Source organism: Pleurodeles waltl, chromosome 10 (assembly GCF_031143425.1).
Source record: "Pleurodeles waltl isolate 20211129_DDA chromosome 10, aPleWal1.hap1.20221129, whole genome shotgun sequence".
NCBI lineage: Eukaryota > Metazoa > Chordata > Amphibia > Caudata > Salamandridae > Pleurodeles > Pleurodeles waltl.
Window position 1 is genome coordinate 682957797 of NC_090449.1, and position 6000 is coordinate 682963796.

A 6000-nucleotide genomic window follows, 5' to 3' on the forward strand; every position below is an offset into this window, starting at 1 on the left:
AGTCGCTATTCAGGTGCCACAACAATTTTTCTGCTCCTTTTTTTGATTCCCAGTTTTTTGTTTGGGGTCACCGAAGGAGAATTTTTGTTAGGAAAGTAACAATTTCAACTTGAACTCTCAGATATAATGATTGCATACACCCATTTAAGACTAAGACGGTTATTCAGAGATGAAATATTTTTAAATATAGTTTCTGAAACTTTAATTCTGATCTTTTAAAAATTGCAGGAAGCATGGAGTCCATTGTAACAGCTACAACAACCCCAGTGTTTTTGTTAAACTATATTTTTGAAGGAAATTACTTATTGTATTGCCTTGTATGCAATATATCAATGTTTCAATTTCAATTTGAAATCTATCGGCCGAGTATGATAGTGGAATCCCTCTCAAAACAAAGATGGCTGATTTGGTGATGGATTAAAAAAAAACAAAATCGGTTGTTTATGTAACTCCTTCACGAGTCTTTTAAAAAGTGGTAAGAAGCACGCCCTAAACTGTGTCAACCACAAAAATATCAGTGTTTCCGCTGTATTTGTAAAGGAAACTACTATTTTTTCGCCACTGTACGAAATGTAACAGCATACATCTATTTGCATCACGCTAGAGTTAAACACTTTAAAAAAACTCAGTCAACCTTACAAATTTGTTTTTAAATGAGAAATTACAGTTTATGTGCAATAAAATTTCTACTTAGTGAGTAATTAACTGTGCGTAATGTACTGTTTGGATGCAGAATCCCAATGGTTCTTTTAACACCATTAAAATGAATATGTTTCAAATTTAAGTACTCAGAGAACTATGTTTAATCGAAATATGTACTAAAACAATAAGCTGGAACAAAAAACTCCCTGAAATAGCCATTTTAAAAGGAGAATGCAATTCTGTTTAAATTGTTTTACAATGTTTTCTACTTTTGTCATATACAGAAACTGGTGGATGGGTAGGACAAAGTGTGTTATACTACATGGTCAAATGGTCATGCCATATTATTTTATATATATATGTAGGTGTAACCGTTACACCAAGTTATCACTGTAAATAGTAGATGCCATGATAGATCATCTTAATGCTACTTGTTCTGTCATCTCGAAATGCTGATGAAACAGTCTGAGTTGACCGTACCAGAATGTAAAATTGAGACCTACGTGTTACATATAGATCTCCGGAGAGAGAGATCGATCTGTTGAACTGTCTTTTATGCTTATAGCAAATGCCTCTTGATCCGGCCTTCCGTACACCTTGCCCCAGGCATGTATTAGAATGACTTCCAACATTTTGCATCAGAGAGGTACAGCTACATACCACACAGCTACTGCAAATGAATATTTCGATAACCGGTACATTTCCCAAAGAAGCTAGGACTGTATCTTCTAAAAGCTGTACTGGTTTAAAATTCAGCATTATCCGAAATCAGGAGTTAATTTGCCTCATCTGACATCTCAGGTTAAATTGCTAATTGGATAACTGAGAGCTGATCAGCCAGGCCTAATTTGACATTGCTTACCCATATAGTGCCTAAACTCTACTTTAGGGATGCTAGATTTCAGCCGAGACCTGATTATGAAATATGGAAGTAGGACCCTCTAATTTGCATTCGCTTGGAGTGTGATAACTAGTTGGTTTGTAATTTACCCCAGTTTCTGGTATGCTGGTATTGAGATGAGTTATACCGCCCTAATTATGCATATTTTACCGATTTGATAGCATGCATAATGGAACATGCTCTGTTTGCCCTTCTAGACTCCAATAGGGGGAGTGCAGTGTACTGTTACATATTTTATGTGCTGTTCACAGTTAACGTTTCTCATTTCATTGTTAGCATTTAATTGCTTGCTCTTTATTTTATTATGTCTCCTTAAGTGATGCTTGTTTGCACCCCTGTCATTCTTAGAATGTTCTGTGCTCTAGATTCCATGACTGGCAGAATACTGGAAGTTTTCTGGAGAATCAGTTGCCTCTCTGGTCGTGGGTTATTGTATGTGGATTAAAACTTACCTCTTATGTACTTCTCCTTCGTGTCCTGCTCATTTGCACATTGGGTCTGAGTATTACATTTTGGTACTAGGAATGTGGTACCAGGAGAGTCTACAGCTTTGTTAACAAATTTGATGTGTTTGTGACCATTGCGTCCCAAGTTGATTACACTGATATACTACCCACTGCAATTATAGAAGAAATGAGCAGTGGGGTTTCTGTGTGAAGGTGACGTACCACCATTACCTAAAAAAGGCTAAAGATAGCTGCAGATAGGAATAGACCATATCCGCATCACCTGTCCGATGTTTGGCTGCACCTTTTCAAATAGAGGACACCAATGTTGAGAAACCAGAGATACTGATAAAAGGTTTACAATGATCCCATTAGATGCTTTTGAAAGATGCTGCCTCCAAATGTTTTTACAGCTGATTCTCAAACTGATGCATACAGCAGGCAGGTCCTCTATAGCAGTGTATTACACTCCACAAGTTTACGCGTGCGCACCCCGTGCACACACACACACACACACACTTGAACTCATCACATCAGCCAAATATTAGTACTATACTAACATCTCTAATGAAGCTGCTAGCAGAAGAAGAACACTATTCAAGACAATCGATCACAGCATCAGTCCCATGCCTATCTCTCCAGTCACACACTAAACAGTCAAGTATTATGCCATCAACCTTTTTTGCAGTGAAAACATTTCAGAAAAACAGACAACCCATCAACAGCATTAAGCTTGCTTTTCTTCTTATCTCATCTAATCTATGAGCTGTAGCCGACAATGGTCATTCTTGAAATCCCTGTCTCTTCCAAATCTTACTAATATTCTCAACTCCCTCAAAGCCATCTTTTCTGAAGATAATATTTTATTCTCGTCTCTTATTAAAACCATCTCTAAAGAAGCTCTCCCATCCCTACTCACCACAATCAATACCTCCCTCACTCACCACATCTTCACAGAAGTTCTCAAAGCAGACCATATTCTTCCGCACTTGAATAATCCCTACACTAAAATCCTGATGCCCTTGTCATACACATACCCACTATTTACTAAATTACAGCATTCTACACAAAACTCAAAAATCATATCAGCACCAACTCTATGCTGCGGGGCTGCTAATCTGGTTTCAGATCATACTGCAGCACAATGACAACTACATTACAAATCATAGGCCATAACCACCTGTCAATTTTAAGATGGTCAGGGTCTCCTGATGTTGTTGGACCCCCTAGCCACCTTCAGCAATGTAAACCATCCCATCCTCATCAATGCCCTGAAGCTCTGAATAGGGTTCTCTTGCAATTCCATTCACTGGTTCTGGTCAACCTCTCCAAATGACACCAGTTAATTCAGATGGGTGAATCCAGGCCCCACAAGATTCATAGCACCTGTGGAATCCCCCAGAATTCCATTTTGCCACATTTTATTTTTAGTATCTGTATGGCGAGGCTTGGCACTATATAGTCCAATTAGGCCAATTACAATTAACAAATAGGCCAACAACATACACCCCAGTTGAAAATGAAATCCACTGCAGACATCCAATGCCTCTAATTCTGCTTTCACCCCATCCAGGCTTAGATGTCACAGCCTTACCTGAAACTCAGCCTTACCAACACTGTTTGCCTATGTGAAACAACTAGTTCACAACTAGCACTGACATGAGCCTGGAGAGATGTGAGCCCCAACTTTCAACCAATGCCAAGTAAAACAGATTCACTCTGGATACCCAACTCACCCTCATGAAACATACTATGAAGAAAACCAAGATGGCCTGGAACCAGTTAGTGATTCTAAACAAAGTGAAAACATCCCTCCCAGAAAGCTACTTCAGAATTGCTGTTCAAGCCCTCCCACTTCTGCATCTGATGGGTCAAGAACATTTTTCTCAGCCTTCTAAACCATCAGTTACCCCTTAAGAGCACCCCACATTTTCACAAAAGGCTTGATGAACTAGGACACCATCATCCCTCACCTGAAGAAATTCCACTATATCCCATTGCCAGCTTGCACTATCTTCAAAACCAGTTGCAACATCTAGTGAGCCATCATGACTGGCACTCTGCTTATCATGCTCACAAGCTCATGACCTCCAATGTCTCTCAGCACACCTGCAGCCAGGACATTATCAGACAGGAGTAAAGAAATGCAAAAAGGAAAAATAAAGGTACCAGTCTTTTAATTTAGCACTTAGGATCTGGAACATCATTCTGTTCATCTGCCCCAAGCATGCGTCAGTTTTAAATAGAGCTGAGAACACTTCTCTAAAGAATACTACATAATGGCAAAGTAACTCTCAGAATCCAGCTTTCACTCCGATCAGTGATTGACTGCACATTTTTCTTTAACCCTGTACTGGTCTCCATTGACTTCTGGCTAGGTTTATGCTATATAATTTCTACATACATAGATATATGCAGGGAAACAGATTAGGGTCAGGCAAGGGTTTACCCTATGTTAGTTTAGTGGTTCAAAGTCTGGAACATGACCCATTCAAGATTAATGAAGTGGTCTGACTTCTCACTTTACCAAAATGAAGTATGAGCTATTTGTGGTCCACAGGATGTGCTGATTTCCAGCCACAGGTGGGGTGGGATGGGCAAGGCCATGCAATGTAAGACAGGGCAATGCAGGGTGATGGTGCAGGAGGACTGACTCAGGCATGTGTAGGGGAGTTAAAGATTTGGGGAGAGTGCAGGGAAGCACAGGGTCAACGATCTTTGCCGTATAGATAGGGAGTGACCCACAGAGCAGTTGAGAGACTGTGAGTCAGGAGGGGCTTGGGCTCTTTGAAGGAGATGTGCCAGAGGTATCATGTCAAATAGGGGACTGTTGAGAATGGCAGAAGTAAACTAACTGCTCTTGCGGCCATTTATGACAGCAGGACTATTGAGAATGGCAGAAGTAAACCAGCTGCTCCTGCGGCTATTTATGACAGCAGAAACGGTTTCCCTTTTGCAAGGAAAGTCAGTGTGACCAACTCTTTTTAAAACTTTATAAAAGTCCCACTTTGCCAATTCTCCCTGTTTGTCTCTGTTTTGTGTACGATAAGGCTATTTCTCACTAATCACCACATGTTCCCTTAACCACTTTACTAAGGTGTTGCCTTTTCAGGCTCTTGCCCTTCATTGTCTTGTTGATCTGTTTGCCTCTCCACAACTCTCTTGAAATAAAATCTCCAGTCACTTGTTGATATTGCTCCCACAGCAAGGCTTTATCTAATCAACTGTACCTTCGGCGATAGGCCCTTCTACCTTCTTTTCACTTGAATGCTATCTTCTTTATTTTGTCACCCTGTAGACTTCACTAAACATTTGTAGGTGCGACATCAGATTTGCAAAGCTCCCATGTACATACATATTTTTCTGGGCACTGCAACTTAATCTTTTATGAATTATTGGGCCATGCTCATGATGTACAAAAATAAAATAAAATAAATAATAAAGAGTAGGTGAAAATAACCCTCTGTACCAGAATATCACACTGGTCCAGTGCTTGAAGCTATGATTCAAGAACAAGAAAAGAAAACTCTTCCAAAGTCATTTGAGGCAGCAGAGTCTTTATCCTTTTTCCTTGATCCAATCTAGTTCTCAATTGTCACCAGGCAATGCAAGTGCTACAATGTCATAATAATGGTAGTGGTGAGTAATTTTAGGCAAAACGTGTTTAATTTTATTTTGCAAAACTACATAAAATGTCCCAAAAGTTTATGAAATTTTGCGTTATGACTCATAAAACTGGTTCATAATTTTGCCCTGTTGTTTTTTACTGCAAGATCAAATGTGCCTGTTAAAACCCTTTTCAGAAGGCTACAGGGCAAGCAGTAGTTCCCGGACCCAACTGTGGTGGTTGGTTACTCTTACTCGTGATGTCCTGTGGTCCAACCTACTATGGGCCTTGAGCAACTGGGCCAAGTGCTAGCTTGTCCAGCAATTTGCTGTCATTGGTAGTGTTAGTCAAGTAGTTAAAGATTCCTCATAGGGAGGTAGGTGCTAGGCATACACAGGCTAATA